The sequence below is a fragment of the Pan troglodytes genome, chromosome 3, assembly GCF_028858775.2.
Source record: "Pan troglodytes isolate AG18354 chromosome 3, NHGRI_mPanTro3-v2.0_pri, whole genome shotgun sequence".
NCBI lineage: Eukaryota > Metazoa > Chordata > Mammalia > Primates > Hominidae > Pan > Pan troglodytes.
In genome coordinates, this window is record NC_072401.2 from 76,140,513 (window position 1) to 76,158,214 (window position 17,702).

Here is a 17,702-nt window from a genome sequence, read left to right on the forward strand (position 1 = left end):
CAGCATACCGGATGGGCAAATAGAAAGCGTGGGGTGTCTGGCTGACACTTGGAATGCCACCGACATCCCTGTCTAGGTCACTCATTGATGGGCTAATACATCAGATTATTAATATAATAATTAATAAATCATTTTTTCACAAAAACTGGTCTTGACAAACATTGGAGAAATATAAGAGCCATGTTGCTCATCACTATACCCCCACAGCAAGGTTCAATCCTAATAATCTGGGCATGGGATTCAATGTGTTTCTAAAGACTCTTTGAGGAGTGACAAAACATCCAAGCAGAGATTCATTAAAAGCTGTTGATTTTTATGTTTCTCCCAGATGAAATGACATAAATTGCAGCTAAGATGCACAGTTCAGTCTTTAATCTCGACCAACCACTTCTTTTAACGCCTACCCTGAAATTTCAAGAAGCCACATGGTCAAGGAGAAATCAGCTTCACTTCTCCTGATTTTCATCCTCCCAATCCCTTGAGGCCATTATCTCCACAAACTTCGACGTGATTAGAAGTGGAATGCATGGATTGTGAAGAAGCAAAACAGAGCATCTGAGTAATTCTTCCTTAAAACACTGGACCCTGGATGCATTTTGGATGCAGGTGCAGAGGAAATGGTCTTTAAATGATGACAAATTTTTAGGCACATGGTTAAAATGAAGCCAACCAACCTCAAATGCTCAGATCTTCATCCCACTGTGATTTTGAACTTGAGTTGAATCCTTCAAAGGGGAAAAAAGAGCATCATGCTCTTCTCACTCCAAAGGGAGGCCTGTTCATCAGCCTGGCTCTCACCATCTTTCCTGCTGTTTCTGGCAGTGGGAGCCTTTGTCTCAGGCTGAGCCCGGCTCTTCTGTGACCTTCACTATCACAGAAGTAAGCACAGTGCTTACTCAGTGCCGGAGTCAGACGAAAGCACACCTGAAACCACATTCTGCTGAATTCAAGGTGTGAGGCAAATTACTTAACCTCTCTAAGCCTGTGTTTCCTCACTTGTTAAATGGGAATGTGAGTACCAACCTCTTAGGGATCCTACTAGGATTCAGTAAAATTTCCATGTAAAATTTTCTTAAATTTGATTTAACAACAACTTTTTATAGGGTTCTCTTAAATGCTATAGAAACAAAAAATATTTATAGCTGAAAAAAAAATAAAGCACTTGGCAGAGTGTTTGGCATGTAGTAAGTCCCAGTAAACATTAGCTATTGTTTTTACAAATTTCTCTCAGATCTTTGGAGGCACATTCCGGCGAGAGGTTGCACAGTCTTTATTTTAGTGTACAGAAGACACACATGATTCAGAGAGGTTGGGAGGGAGTGAAAATGTGAGCTCTCTCTAGTGGGTGCTTTCTGGTACGAGCACTCTATCTGAAGGGAAAACCTTTCCAAAGGCTTAGAAATTGAAATGTTTTTGTGCTTAGCTCAGATCACCTCCTCTTGGGGGCAGAAAAGATGAGAAGGCCCAAATGAAGAGTCCAAACAATGGAAGGTGCAGCGGCAAGAGGCAACAACGACAAAGGCCAACGCTGCTCAGGAGAGCAGGGGTCCAGAGGGTAGGAGCGGGAAGTGGGGATCCACGCTACAGGGGGATGGGAGAGCAGAGACAGCCATGGCCACAGCTAGCCACACAGCTGCTGGGAGCCAGTTAGGACCAGCAGGCTTTCTCTCAGGCAGCACATCCCTCACCAGGACCCATGAATTAATGAGTGGAGCACAGGCTGGATTTCAGTTCATCTCCTCAAATGGGTCCTTGCGCAGGATTCAGACTTCACAGCCTTCAGCAGTGACCCTGGGCTGGGGGTGGGTGTCTGAATTTGGATATAACCCAAGAGTCCAGAACCAAGAAGTTGAGAGCAAGGAAGCTGTTATCTGTGGAGGGCAGGAGAGGAATGAGGGAGGATCTTAGCCAAGTGTTTCTCTATATTTTGCCACATCTGTGAACCACTATAATGGGTTAGCTTCTTCAGAAATGGAAGCTGAAATGAAGGTTGGGATATAGGATGTTGATTAGGGACTAGCACTGCAGAGGAAACAGGAAGGAAGTAGGATTGAGCAGAAGGAGAAATCAAACTGCTGTGCAGGCCTGACAAAGCCTCAGCCAATATAATGAGATGGAATGGGGGTCTGGAGCAAGAGGAAGGATTGGGACCCCGTTAGAGGTTCCACCATCAGAGAAGGACATGGCCTCGGGCAGGGTGGCTCTCTGCAGTTGAGGTGGACCCTGAAGGAGCTTCCAGCCGGAGGCATTCTGCTGACCACATTCCCCACGGCTGCAGCAAGGCCCTCCTTGAAAGGAGATCTGGGTGGCACATCTCCATGTGCCACCAAAAGCACCTCGACATCTATTCATGGTCAGTTCTCATTATTCACACTAGTTATATTCTATAACATCTCTGCAAATACTGAATTAGCAAATACTGGACCATTGCTCCCAGGTGAAATACAGGGTTAGATACCTGTGAGCCTCTCGTCATAATATTTTCATCAGTCAGTCAATACATGACCTTGTTTATATGTGTTTCCATTTAAAGACACCTTATTTAATACATATTGTTGACTCAGTGGCATTGAACTCATGACAAATATTACACTGTAACTATGCCTGAAGGAAGAGTGTCTAATACACGTAGGTTCTCCCTAAGGCACATCACAGCTTTCCTGCACTTAGGAAAGCTAGATAGCACTGTGGCTCTACACTTGGGGGTCACTTTAACAGTGAAATTACCAAAAAAAAGTGCAGAAATGCAAAAAACATGGCACTAAATCAACCACTTGATTATAGACACTTGTTTACAGTATAAGAGCTGAACAAAATAGAGCATTACCTTGCTGGGCCTCAGCTGAAAACTTGTATAGCTGGCAACTCAAATGTTTTCCTGCTCCACACATGTCTGCAAACAATAGCAAAACCACTGCACATACTGACTTTGGAGTTACAGATACATTTTAGCAAGTAGGCAAATTCACAAATACTGAATCTATGAATAGTGAAGATCAACTGTACTTAACTTTTTTTTTTTTTGAGACAGAATCTTACTCTGACATCCAGACTGGAGTGTAGTGGTGCGATCTTGGCTCACTGCAACCTCTATCTCCTGGGGTCAAGTGATTCTCAAGCCTCAGCCTCCCGAGTAGCTGCGATTACATGCATCACCAGGCTCAGCTAAGTTTTTGTATTTTTAGTAGAAACGGGGTTTCACTATGTTGGCCAGGCAGGTCTTGAACTCCTGGCCTCAAGTGATCCACCCACCTCGGCATCCCAAAGTGCTGGGATTACAGGTGTGAGCCACCGCACCCATCCCAATCATACTTAATATTTTTATTTACCTCCTTTTTTGTAACATATATATTTATTCTCATTTTAGATACTATTATTGATGAAATCATGGTTTCACTGTGTTGGGTATATTTTTATTAACATACATTAATTTAAGAACATTCCTGTTAATGATAAGCTGTTCTTCTTTATGCCATCTAAAATTGTCTCATGCACCCCTAGTGGTACATAGATTTAAGGAGCTAGTGAACCTGGTAGGCTGGATTTTGTGGGTGACAAGGGATTCGATACATGAATGGTTTGTTTCCACCCAATCTCAGGAAAATCTTCTCTCCTTAGGTTTCTGTCAGAATCATTCATTTGTTCAAGGATCAGTGGGCTAGAGGAAACCAATTTCTCTTCCATATCCACTCAGTGTAAGCTATGTTTATCTTTCACTTGCTAATAAAACAATAGCTTGTGTTTAATGTGGATTGATTCAAATAAGAGAATTCAGCAACTTTCCAAGTCCACCAACTTCTTCCTTTGTGGTTAAGCATTCCCATAGTTGATGAAAATGGAGAAAGGAAATTACAAAGGATTTGAATATTATCCTGAAAGTTATTTGTTTGCTTTTAAAATCTTAATAAAAGATTTCTCCAATTTATTTTTCATAACTTCATGGAAAGCAAGAATAATTTCTGTGAAAGAGGTGATTAGCAAGGCAAAAACACCATTTTATCTCAAAATACACTGCTAATCAATTTTAAGTATTATCTGGCATTTGTAATTTAGGATGTCCAGGGTTAATAACATTGCAAAGATTCTCTGATGGTGCAATAATCACGGGATGTAAATTGATTTCTTTCAGTGGGGTGTTTGTTAAAAGCATATGAGCTTTCTAATTGGCCTTCAGCCACTCTGCCACATTTTGATCTAACTATATTGCCCTATAATTTGTAAGCACTCACTGAGTTATTTATACATAACATGAAATATTTGTTAGTTCACAGTGGATATGATTTAAACCAAACCAAAGACAGTATATAAATGTTAAAATCTTGAACCTACGTTAAAATGTTCAAGAGCCTATGTTCTGTTTTCTTTCCTCTGTTGTGTCCTCTGATGAATATTACTACCCATGTCTGGGTTTCCTTTGTAATTCTCTTCCAATTAATTACTCCAGAGAGAGAAGAAAGAGTTGCTACAAATATGATTAAAACTCACTAGTTTTAAGAGCGTGGACTGCAGATGAAGGGAAAATCTGTGGTCCCTATGCTTTATTATCTTGCAGAATCCTTCAGGACAATTCTGCTGCCCTTGGCTTTTAGAGCACCTGGTTTCCCTTTTTGTTTTATCCCATGATGGTGGCAGTAGGTTTGGTCTTCGCAGAATGCACATCTAATCCACATGTAACTTGCTTTGTTCTCTAGACCTCAACATTCCCACCTGTAAGCTGCAGCACACCAGTATGTTGCAAACAGGTTACCAGCCATTAACCCTGGACATCTTAAATGGCAAATGCCATAAGATCCTCAGCCTTCACAGTGGCCAGGTGGCCACCTGGAGTGCATGGGGCCTTCTAACTCATGTATCACCTCTGGCCTTGAATAACTTCATCCAGAGAGTCTAATATACAGTACAAGAATGATCCTTTCCTATGTGTGCCATGACATGAAAGAGGTTGGGGAACACCACCCAAGACCAAGGTCCATCATGACTTTGGGAACCTCGAAGGGTTCTTTAATGAATGTTTACTTGACTTTCTAGTACCTGCTGACTAGTTCCCCAGAACACCCCGCCCATCTTTAGAACTCAGCTGGCCAAGCTTACTTCATCCCTGCAAAGATTGACTAGATGTTTACCTAACCCACTTTCCCTTCCTGGGCTTAGATGCAAATTACATTGCCCAGACCCCTTTCCTCTAGATGTATGCATAAGACTAGCTCCTGCTGATGCAGTGTAAGTGGAAGTAATGTGTCACTTCTGGGTGAAGGCCATTGAGAGTCTTTTGCCTTGTCCATACTTTCCTTCTGACTTCTCCCTTCAAAATATCCATGGACACAACATGTGTTGAAGATGGCAGGTAGGTCTGGGAATGACTGCATTTTCTACAGCCATAGACTGGCCGATTGAAATGGACTTTCATGTGAGTGAAAAATAGATTTTGTTTGTATTATGCTCTAAGACTTCAGAATTTATCAGTTATAACAACTAACATAATTTACCTTAATCAGTACAATTCTTTGTCCCCATAGACATACACAGTGTTATGGGCTGAATCTGTTTCCCCCAAAATTCATGTGTTGAAGTTCCAACCCACCCCACCCCTCCCCAGCCGGCATATTCCAGAATGTAACCATACTTGGAGAAAAGGTCTAAGAAAGTGATACGCTGAGGTCATTAGGGTGGGGCATTAATCCAATATGACTGTGTCCTTATAAGAAGAGAAAGATGCCAGGGCTGGTGTGCACAGAGGGATGACCTCAAAGAGGCAGCAAGAGGTCAGCCATCTACAAGCCAACTGAGAGGCCTCAGAAGAAACCAACAGGCACTTTGGTCTTGGACTTCCAGCCTTCAGAGCTGTGAGAAAGTAAATATCTGTTGTTTCAGCCTCCCAATCTGTGGTATTTTGTGATGACAGGCCCCAGCAAACAAATGCACATAGTAAAGTCACCTCACGTACCATCTCATTTCTCTCTTATTTCCCAACAGGTCTGCATGAATTTTTAACCTGTAGGCATCTGCTGAGTCCTTAAGGATGCTAGTTTGCTAGTTCTCTTATCCCTGCCATAGATATCTTTCATGATCCAAGATCAATTGTGGAAAGTCCTGTTCTCAGGCAAACTCAAACACACACCAAAGCATGCACACACACACACACACACATGCACACAGTACCTGTTGCTTTTCTTGGTATTTTCCACATTTCATAATTCTCTTGATCACAGAGGTTTATTCAATGAAATTGTACCAAGGGCTGCCCTAGATTTGAACTTAGCCCAGTCCGAGACCCCACAGGCAGCTAGATGAGTTAGGTGAACAGAAGCTCCAAATATTTGTGAAAGATTCTCCTTTCACTGCATCTCCTTCCTAGCCAGAGCCCTCAAAGCTTGTCACTAATAACTCCCCTAAGTTATAGGTTTCTGTGACACAGAATCTATCTCCAGAGACCATGAGCATGAGCGCTGCCTGGTATGTGCAAGGTCAGAGGAATTGCCCACTTCCCTCCCGCTCCCAGAGCCAGGGCTACCTGTGGAATCTACAAACCTGTCTAACCATGGAATTGCCATGTGGAGCCAAGATCATGCTCTGCTGATGGAAGCAAGATGTGTGATCCTGAGCAACCCACAAAATGCAAGACACCACCTTGCAAAAGCTGTGTTCTGGCTCACAGCTTTCAAACAGGCAACCACCCATTAACATACAAGTTTCCGAATTATACACAGGGCTACCTGCTTGGCTGATTGTATTTTACCCTTTAGCTTGGAAATCTTGTTTAACACAGCTCCATCTGCTGGGCTATTGCTTACTCTGAAGCTTTTGGTGTCCAATTTGGGAGAAAAGAACCAGCCCAGTTAGCTGTTGAGGAACCAGCTGATAGAATGAAGGCGAAAATGGCATTGTCTGATGCGAGAATACTAAGGGATGTATACGTGGGGCCCTCTGGGTTTTTGCCAATCCTGTTTGGGTGTTTCCCTACCTTAGGTCCTTTTTGGCATCTTAGTAATCTGTCTTCTGAGAAAAAAGGGGCAGTAATCCTGACCTGCCTTCTAAGGGTTACAGGATAATATGGTTACAGCATATTCTTCTAGGGAAAAATACGATCCCAAGTTCAGTCCACGGGAAGACAAGCATCAGAAACAACAGGGCAAAGTTGTTTCTGAAAGCCAAGCCAGAACACATTGACAGAAGGGCCCCTTCCAAAATAAAGACAGCCCTAGAGGACAGCAGGCAGCCAGGCAGAGTCTTATCTGGGACATCAGTGGGCGTTCCAGGCTCAGACCAAAGACTGTTCATGACCTTTGTAGAACTGCCACAGACTCTGAAAAAGGGACCATCCAGATTTTCTCTTTTCATCCTGGAAGTTCTTTTTCCTTTCTTGCTGCAGAGTGGGGTCAGAAGGAAGCTTTCAAGCAAGGAATGAGGCAGGGAAGTCCCTGAAAATGTACCTCCTCTCTCTGCAGAGCTTAGCACAAGGGATGTAGATGACTCCCAGTCGGGCAGAGAGATGAGTCCATCCCTATCACACACATAAGTGTCATGTATGATGGAGTTTGAGGGAGTCTAATAAACAGTACATTTTGTCCCTGTTGCAGGAATCAGGCAAATGAAGATCAAAATCGACAATATTGATAAAAGTCAGGCTGGAGAATGTGGCTTTCAATATCTTAGCTAGGTGGACGTTTCAATATCTTCTCTTGAACTAAACTCATTCACTGGGCTACAAGCAGCACCTTCCTGGCCACAGCCAACCTCTGTAAAATTTATGACACAGAGCAGTAGAAGGAAATGATCTCCACCAGGGAAAAACCAGAGCCACTCTGTCCTAGCTCCCTCTCTGGAACTAACTCTCCAATCAGATAAGCCATTCCTCATCTCCTGGGGAGATGAGTAAAAGAGGTAAACAGTGGCCAGTTTCCTCTAGTGGAGATCTTTTCACAGAGAAGGAAGCTCAAGAGAAGGAAATAAGCATCCACCAGCAATCTCTTCTGGAAGTCTCTGTGGACATTCACCCTCCTTCCCTCTGCACAGAAACAGGTGGGCACTCACACTTCCTCAGCACCTGGCAGGCCAACCAGCTCAGGGGCTTTCCAAGCCTGCAGTTACATTCATAGCTGGCCTTATCATCCTGCAGCATAACTACTTCTCTCTCCCCTATGTTACAGTACGAACTCCTGGAAGGCCGGGACCATATTCCATTACATTTAAAATTCATTTCTGTAACCCTGCTACCTAGTATTAGCACATAGTGGATGCTCACGAAATGTTTCTGGAATGAATGGACACGGGTGGATGAATAAAACAAGTGAATAGACAATAAAACCAGGGGAACCCCACAGGAGTAGGACTTTTTTCTAGAGATAAAGGAAGGCTTTGACTTGGTCCAAAGGGAAAGCCGACTCAGCCCCGGGGGCTTCATTTGAGAGCCAGTCTCACAGGAGCCCCCAGAGTGAAGAGAATGTGGATCTGAACTAAACTCCTCAGCATGCCAGGGTTTCCCAGGCTCCATTAGCCCCTTGCTGGGTCACCACAGCCTGGCTCCAGCCCCTTGCCTGAGTGTGGGCCTTTCTGACGTATCCTCTTGTTCCACGGATCCTCAAAGCTCTCCATATTGCTTCCGTTCCTTCCCATCTTCCCTCCTGTAAGTTGGTAGGACTTCTAGTTCCATTTGACCCGGCAATCCCATTACTGGGCTTGGTCAAAGGAAAATATGCCCAAAGAAAACAAAATTGTCCTACCAAAAAGACACATGCACTTGTATGTTCACCGCTGTGCTATTCACAATAACAAAGACTTGGAACCAACCCATGTGCCCAACAGTGGTAAGATTGGATAAAGAAAATGTGGTACATACACACATTTGGAATACTATGCAGCCATAAAAAAGAATGAAATCATGTCCTTTGCAGCAACATGGATGCAGCTGGATGCCATAATCTTAAGCAAATTAATGTAGAAACAGAAAACCAAATTTATAAGTGGGAGCTAAACGCCGAGCACACATGGACATAAATATGGGAACAATGGATACTGTGGACTATTAGACAGTGGGGGATGGGGGGCAGCAATTAACTATTTATCGGGTACTATGCTCACTACATAAGTGACAGGATCCATACTCCAAACCTCAGCCTAATGCAATATTCCCACGTAACGAACCTGCACATATACCTCTGGTATCTCAAATAAAAGTTGAAATTTAAAAAAAATTAAATTAAAGAAGAACTTCTAGTTCCAGGCTGGCCATCTGGTTTGAGGATCTTCAGCCCAGAGAAACACAAAGCACTCTCACAACCAAAGTACAACTGTTGATACAGTAGGAGCTAGATATTCACATAGTATACATCATACGTTTTTGTTTTTTTGGTCTGGTATAGACTCAAATAGCAACTTGCCCAGAAAACATAGTCCTTAAATACTGATTGGATAATTAATTGATCAGTGATATGTTTAATGACATTGACCACGGATGCAATAGCATGGCCTTTGAATAGAAGAAAGACCATGGAAAGGAGGAGTTGTGAGTCCTGCCCTCTTTTTCCCCGGACATGCGATGCAGTGGTTGAGACACTAAATACAAGTCTGACTGTTCCACCTCTGTCACATCTTGTACAAGTTCTATAATTTTTCCAAACTGCAGTTTGTCCTTCTGTCAGCTGGAGATAATTATTATACCAATCTCATAAGACTGTTCAATATGAAATAAAATAAAACACATAAAATGCTTAGCCTTGTATCAGGCACATAGTAAGTATTTGACATAAATATGTTTTTATTGCTGGTGTTGTTTTTGTTTTTTTTATGAGTTAAGATCCTGGAGAAGTGCGGGATGATAATAGCTTCCAGGGGCCCATGTTGAGTGGCAAGGCCCAGAGTGACCCCGTGCTGTGGCACAGATCTGTGACTCTCCAGATGTTCACGAAGGAATGGTTTTCTGCAGAATGAAGGAGCTGAAGTGCAAATGGGGTCAGGGAATTTTATAGGAGCCTGGAGGAAGAGTCAAGAGTAGAGTGTTCAGTCGTTACATCAAGTGAAAATAGAGACCCTGACGAAGAACTCGTGCCCTTACCTGGAGAGCTTGCCCTTAGGAAAGAGAGAGAAAGAGACAGAGAGAGAGAGAGACGCAGACACACACAGAAAGAGACACAGACACAGAGAGAAAGCACAGTCCCTCTTGTGCTGGCTGCTGACCAAACCCCACTGTGCCTCAGCCCAGCTTCCTGCCTCTCTGGGGAGGGGAAACGTGTCCCTTGGCCAGTAGCCATCAAAGGTCTTAGAGGGATGCTTTGTGTCTGACCTGCCAGGGAAGGCAAACGAGCCCCACTTTTTGTTCCCCAGGGAACTGGCCTCTTAGGGACACTGGCGAGAGTTGTCTGCACATGTGGTCAATGGAGGGAAGCAGCTAGCACACAAGGGGACCAAAAGGGATGGCGGAGAAACTGCACAGTGGTAGGGGGAAGCCCGCGGGCTATTTTAGGCCAGGCTCAGAACTGGAGTCAATGGAGGTTTTGTTTATGTAACATCTGCAGAGGGCCCTTCAGAGCAAATAACCCTGGGTCTCCAGGCCAGGGCTGCAGCGAGCAGGGGTGGGGCCGCGAGCTTCCTGTTGTTCTTGGCACGGCTGCCCAGCTGTCTGCGTGGCTCCTCTCAGAGCCATTTGCCGCCTCACTGCTTGCTCCCTACGATCATCTTCCCAGCTCTTTTCCTAGGGGCGGGTAAACAAAGTACAAGAAGCAGTGCAGGCAGAGCCGTTCCTCGGAGAGGTGACTCGAGCACTGTGCCCCAGAAAGTTGCCCTCCTGACCCCAGGGCTCCCCAGCCGCCCCGCAGCCTCAGCAGACCCCAGGGCGTCCTTTCTGCACATCCCCTTAGCTGAGCGGCTTTGCTGTCAGTTTCAGTATGGTAGGGAAAGGGGCCTGGCTCTCAGGTCTGCCCCATACAGGTCTGAACCCAGAGCTGCATTTGGCAGTTGCTTACTCTTGTGCTAAGTGCTCAATCCCCATTATTTATTACAGGCAGAAACATACATATATACGAGATAAATAATGTATGTTAATTTCCTTTCTACCAGGCCTGTTTGAAGGCATGAACTCTATATTGTTATCTTTTTGAAACACAGATTCCATTGGGAAAGATGGGGATAAGAAGGCCTTTTTCAAGTTTAGGAAAATTTATATGCACAAGAATGTAGAAATCTGAAACTGACAGTTTGATAAACTTGTTCACCTATGTATCCACCCACGTAACTACTACCCTGATCAAGATACAGAATATATCCATAGCCCTTATGTGAAAAGCTCCTTTGTGTCTCTTTCTGGTTAATAACCTGCTTACCCCTACTTATATTAGTCTGCCAGGGTGCCAGAACAAAATACCAAAGACTAAGCGATTTCAATAACAGAAATCAGTTTCTCACAGTTTTGGAAGCTGGATGTCCAAGATCAGGGGACTAGAATGGCTGGTAAGGGCCCTCTTCCTGGCTTGCAGATGGCTGCTTTCTCAGTGTATGCTCACATGGCCACTACTTTGTGCACCTGGAGCAAGCGCTCTGGTGTCTATTCTTAAAAGGACATAAATTCTATCAGATCAGGGCCCTAACCTTATGACCTCATTTAACCTTAATTACTTCCATAAAGGACTCATCTCCAAATATATTCACATTGGGGCTCAAGGCCTCAGCATACGAATATGAAGGGGACATGATTCGGTCCATAGCACTACCACGGTGCCTTCCTCCCCCAGTGATATGGTCTGGCTGTGTCCCCATCCAAATCTCAACTTGAATTGTATCTCCCAGAATTCCCATGTGTCACGGGAGGGACCCAGGGGGAGGTAATTGAATCATGGGGGCTGGTCTTTCCCATGCTAGTCTCGTAATAGTGAGTAAGTCACATGAGATCTGATGGGTTTATCAGGGGTTTCCACCTTTGCTTCTTACTCATTTTTCTCTTGCCACTGCCATGTGAGAAGTGCCTTTTGCCTCCCGCCATGTTTCTGAGGCCTCCCCAGCCATGTGGAACTGTAAGTCCAATTAAACCTCTTTTCCGTCCCAGTGTCAGGTATGTCTTTATCAGCAGCGTGAAAACAGACTAATATAGTCAGTTGGTATCAGTACAGTGGGGCGTTGCTGAAAAGATAGCTGAAAATGTGGAAGCGACTTTGGAACTGGGTAACAGGCAGAATTTGGAACAGTTTGGAGGCCTCAGAAGAAGACAGGAAAACGTGGGAAAGTTTGGAACTTCCTAGAGACCTGTTGAATGGCTTTGACAAAAATGCTAATAGTGATATGAACAATAAGGTCCAGGCTGAGGTGGTCTCAGATGGAGATGGGGAACTTGTTGGGAACTGGAGCAAAGGTGACTTTTGCTATGTTTTAGCAAAAAGACTGGCGGCATTTTGCCCCTGCCCTAGAGATGTGTGGAACTTTGAGCTTGAGAGAGATGATTTAGGGTGTCTGGTAGAAGAAACTTCTAAGCAGCAAAGCATTCAAAAGGTAACTTGGGTGCTGTTAAAAGCATTCCATTTTAAAAGGAAAACAGAGCATAAAAGTTCAGAACATTTGCAGCCTGATGATGCAGTAGAATAGAAAAACCCATTTTTTGAGGAGAAATTCAAGCCAGCTGCAGAAATTTGCATAAGTAGCAAGGAGTCTAATATTAATCCCCAAGACTGTGGGGAAAATGTCTCCAGGCCAAGTCAGAGACCTTCACAGCAGCCCCTCTCATCACAGGCCTGGAGTCCCAGGAGGAAAAAGTGGTCTCATGGGCCAGTCCCAGGGTCCCTGTGCTGTGTGCAGCCTAGAAACTTGGTGCCCTGTGTCCCAGCTGCTCCAGATGTGGCTGAAAGGGGCCAACATAGAGCTTGGGCTGTGGCTTCAGAGTGTGCAAACCCCAAGCCTTGGCAGCTTCCACATGGTGTTGAGCCTGCAGTCCACAGAAGTCAAGAATTGAGGTTCGGGAATCTCCACTTAGATTTCAGAAGATGTATAGAAATGCCTGGATACCCAGACAAAAGTTTGCTGCAGGAGCGGGGCCTCATGAAGAACCTCTCCTAGGGAAGTGCAGAAGGGAAATGTGGGGTTGGAGCCCCCACACAGAGTCCCTACTGGGGCACCGCCTAGTGGAGCTGTGAGAAGACGGCCACCGTCCTCCAGACCCCAGAATGGTAGATCCACAGGCAGCTTGCACTGTGCACCTGGAAAAGCCACGGACACACAATGCCAGCCCGTGAAAGCAGTGGGAGAGAGGCTGTACCCTGCAAAGCCACAGGGGTGGAGCTGCCCAAGACCATGGGAACCCACCTTGTGAATTAGCATGACCTGGATGTGAGACCTGGAGTCAAAGGAGATCATTTTGGAGCTTTAAAATTTGACGGCCCCACTGGATTTCGGACTTGCATGGGCCCTGTAACCCGTTTGTTTTGGCCAATTTCTCCCATTTGGAATGAATGTATTTACCCAATACCTGTTTTTCCATTGTATCTAGGAAGTAACTAGCTTGCTTTTGATTTTGCCAGCTCATATGTGGAGGAACTTGCCTTGTCTCAGAGGAGACTTTGGACTATGGACTTTTGGGTTAATGCTGAAATGAGTTAAGACTTTGGGGGACTGTTGGGAAGGCATAATTGGTTTTGAAATGTGAGAACATGAGATTTGGAGGGGCCAGGGGTGGAATGATATAGTTTGGCTGTGTCCCCATCCAAATCCCAACTTGAATTTATCTCCCAGAATTCCCATGTGTTGTGGGAGAGACCCAGGGGGAGGAAATTGAATCATGGGGGCCAGTCTTTCCCGTGCTGTTCTCATGATAGTGAATAAGTCTCACAAGATCTGACAGATTTATCAGGGGTTTCTGCTTTTGCTTCTTCCTCATTTTTCTCCTACTGACACCATGTAAGAAGTGCCTTTTGCCTCCCATCATGATTCTGAGGCCTCCTCAGCCGTGTGGAACTGTAAGTCCAATTAAACCTCTTTTTCTTCCCTGTCTTGGGTATGTCTTTACCAGCAGCATGAAAACAGACTAATAGACCCAGCCCCTAGCTGGTAACTACTGCTTCACTTAATGTCTCAAAACTAGAAGAAACCCAAATGTCCACCAACAGAGAAATGTACAAGTAAACTTTGATCTACTCATACAATGGAACATTTTGCCTCAATGAGAAATAATGAAGCCAGGTGCGGTGGCTCACATCTGTAATCCTAGCACTTTGGGAGGCCAAGACGAGCAAATCACCTGAGGTCAGGAGTTCAAGACCAGCCTGGCCAACGTGGTGAAACCCCGTCTCTACTAAAAATACAAAAATTAGCCGGGTGTTGCAGCACACATACCTGTAGTCCCAGCTCTTCAGGAAGCTGAGGTACAAGAATTGCTTGAGCCTGGGAGGCGGAGCTTGCAGTGAGCCAAGATCACACCGCTGCACTGCAGCCTGGGTGACAGAGAGAAACTCTGTCTCAAAAAAAAAAAAAAAAAAAAAAGGAATGAGCTCATGGTATATAGGATCCATTTTCGGCTTTCCTCTGAGCAGGTTATGAATAAAACACAACAAAGGCCTTTGGATTTTGAGAATTCTGATCTCTGCCTAGACTGCCCTGAAAGTTTGTTTATTCCAACCAAGTTTAATTATTCCCTCATGTTTGTAGCAAAAATTTCAAGTTTTTAGGGACCTTGCCTAACCACTGATAATCTTCCCACTCTACCAGGATAGACAATGGAGACCCCAGCTCACATCACAAGTGTCACCAGTAGAGCCTTTTAATATGAAACATATCTTTCTTCGGGGAGAACTTGACTTCAAATTTGGATTTTCTGTTATTTTTATTAAAGAACAATAGGGTAGCCAGTTGGCTGAGGAAAAAGCAGTTGTTTCAAATTAGGTGTAATTTTGAATTCAGCCAATATTGGCTTAACAGATTTTACCCAAGATGTTTTTCTATATATAGGATGTTTGACTTAGTCTTAGAAAGACTGTGGTGGGTTTCCATGTCCATTGTTATTTGGCCTTATGCTTTGCAAAGTATCAAAGTAAGTTTATTTTTAACAGTTATGCTGCCAGTTTGAGTTAAACTGTTTAACAAGGGAGAGTTTTTACTAAAAAAAATCGTCTCTTTGGAGGCAGGGAGTCTTAATTCACTCAAATAATAGATTTTAAAGTGAAAGTAGCTAGAACTTGAGATCTGAGATAACAAACCAACTGCTTGCACCTCCACAAAACGTGACATTTCCCAGGCAGTGAATTGGGCTTTCTATTCCCAAAGGTTTCATTCTGGTTTCTATGAGTCTGATTTTTATCCAAAGCCCCTGCTTGCCTGGTGTTCCAATTTATTTTTATTTTTATTTTTGTACCAGAGGGATATTAAAATGGCCAGAAGCAGAGGAGCCAGTGAGATGCAGAGTGAGAGTTTACATGTTAACATCAGAGAGACCTGGGTTCAAGTACTATATTCTCCTCACCTGGGTTTGTGACCAGGAACAAGTTACTTTTCTGAGCCTCAGTTTCACCGTTCATAAAATAGGCATGACCATGCCTACCTCCAAACATTTGATAAGAATTCACTGTGAAGTACCTGGCATATATGAATAGTAGCTCATTCATTCAACAAATGTTTATTGAGTACCTACCATGTGCCAGATGCTTTAGCAGTGGGGACACAGTGGTAAACAAATGATATCTGCCCTCTTGGATCTCACAGTTGTTCAATAAATAGCTGCCATTCCAATAGGTATATGAAAAGGTACTCAACATCACTAGTCATCAGGAAAATACAATCAAAACTACAATGAGATATCATCTCACAGCTGTTAGGATGTCTATTATCCAAAAAAAACCAAAAAAAAAAAAAAACAAAGATAAGTGTTGGCTAAGCTGTTGAGAAACTGAAATCCTGGCACACTGTTGGTAGGAATGTAAAATGGTGCGATTGCTATAGAAAACAGTATGGAGGTTCATGAAAAAATCAAAATAGAAATACTATATGATCTAACAATCCCATTTGGGGGATTTATCCAAAAGATTTGAAATCAGGACCTCAAAGAGATATCTGCACTCCCATGTTAATTGCAGCATTATTCACAGTAGCCAAGTGGTGGAAACCACCCAAATGTTCATTGCTGGATGAATGGATAAAGAGAATGTGGCGTACTGCACATGCAGTAGAATATTATTCAGCTTTAAAAAAATTCTACCATATGCTACAACATGGAAGAGCCTGGAGGACATTATGCTAAGTGAAATAAGCCAGTCACAAAAGGACAAACACTGCATAATTCCACTTACATAAGTATCTAACTGTATCTAAAGTCAAACACATAGAAACAGAGTAGAATGGTGGTTGCTAGGGGATGGGGCAGTGTAAATGGAAAGGTATTATTCAAGGGGTATAAAGTTTTAGTTATTCAAGATGATTAAGTTCTGGAGATCTGCTGTACAAAATTGTGACTCTGGTTAACAACACTGTATTGTACACTTAAAAATTTGTTAAGAGATAGATCTCCTGTTACGTGTTCTTTTTTTTTTAAAAAAAGAAAGAAATATTATAAATCTAGATCATGGTAATCTAGATCATGTTTGTGTAACTCTGTAACCTTACAAAAATGGATTATACACTTAAAAGGGTGAGTTTTATTATATATAAATTACATCTCAATAAAGCAATTTTGCAAAAATAGTTGCCATTAATTTAACAGTCCCATTTCTTTCAAGCCTTTGTTCAATATCACCACTCCCCTCCCAGCTTCACTTTTTTCATAGCCACATTTTAATATATTATAGTTTATTTATCTTATGTAATCAATTCTAAGTTTCACATCTTAACATACATAAAATCAAGATGCATTCTATAATGGCAGCAATTTATTAGCAGCATTCTTTCTTTCTTTAGTGGCACATAGACTAGCAGTGCATCTTGTATCACTGCCATCTTAGAGACAATAAACTGTGCTGTTGTGTTATTGTTTCTTGCCTCTTTTCCCCTCTAGAATGTTTGCTTCACGCTGGTAGGGATCTTTATTTTGTTCAGTGCTGTATTCTAAATGTCTAGAATAGTGCCTAGAATGTCTAGAATAGTGCCTAGAATGTCACATATCATTGATAAACATTTGTTTAATGAATAAATGAATGAATGAATGAGTGTCATGCCTAGCATCAAGAAACATACTAAAACAAACGAACTGAAATTAAAAGATGAGTTAATAATAGAGCAACCTACTTTCATCATTTCCTCTTCTGTTTTATCAGCAGGACACTGGGGAAATAGCCTAGTTTTGAAGAATGTCAGCAGGGAGCCACCAGGGATCACCCTCCCTGGTAAGAAGAGACCTCCAGAGACCTTCAGGAAGCTGGAAAGAAGCTTCCAATGGTGAGCTCAGCCCCAGAAGCTTCTGTCCATGCCATCTCACTTTTGAAGTGCTAATTCACCACTTTCACTAGAGATGCTGAAGGTAGCCCTGTCTTGCCTGGAAAGTGACTGGAGTGGTCCCACCAGTGGCCAATTAATCTCTTTTAAACACTCCCTAATGGTCCAGGAATCAATCCCCTGCCCCCAAAAGCAGGCTGAGTCAGTTCGTTTTGTCCTCGTGAGTGGTGAATGACCTGCTCTCCTGATCTGCCTGGAGGCCCCTGAGGTTAGGTTTTGGGTGCAAGTGGCTCCCTTGACAGTCTGGAGAGGCTGTGCAGGCATTCATTACCCATGGCCCCAGGCAGAACCTACACCAGGCCACGTGGATG

The 17,702-nt window shown here is 43.4% G+C and overlaps 1 long non-coding RNA gene across 1 annotated transcript in view; it reads right to left on the reverse strand.

Annotated features, from left to right (window-relative positions):
• Positions 1 to 17,452, reverse strand: part of LOC134809891 (uncharacterized) — a 38,415-nt gene extending 20,963 nt beyond the window's left edge. The window contains exon 1 of the long non-coding RNA XR_010156616.1: positions 17,185 to 17,452. This is a non-coding gene — a long non-coding RNA (uncharacterized LOC134809891). The remainder of the gene's footprint in view (positions 1 to 17,184) is intronic.
• Between the last annotated feature and the right edge of the window lie 250 nt (positions 17,453 to 17,702).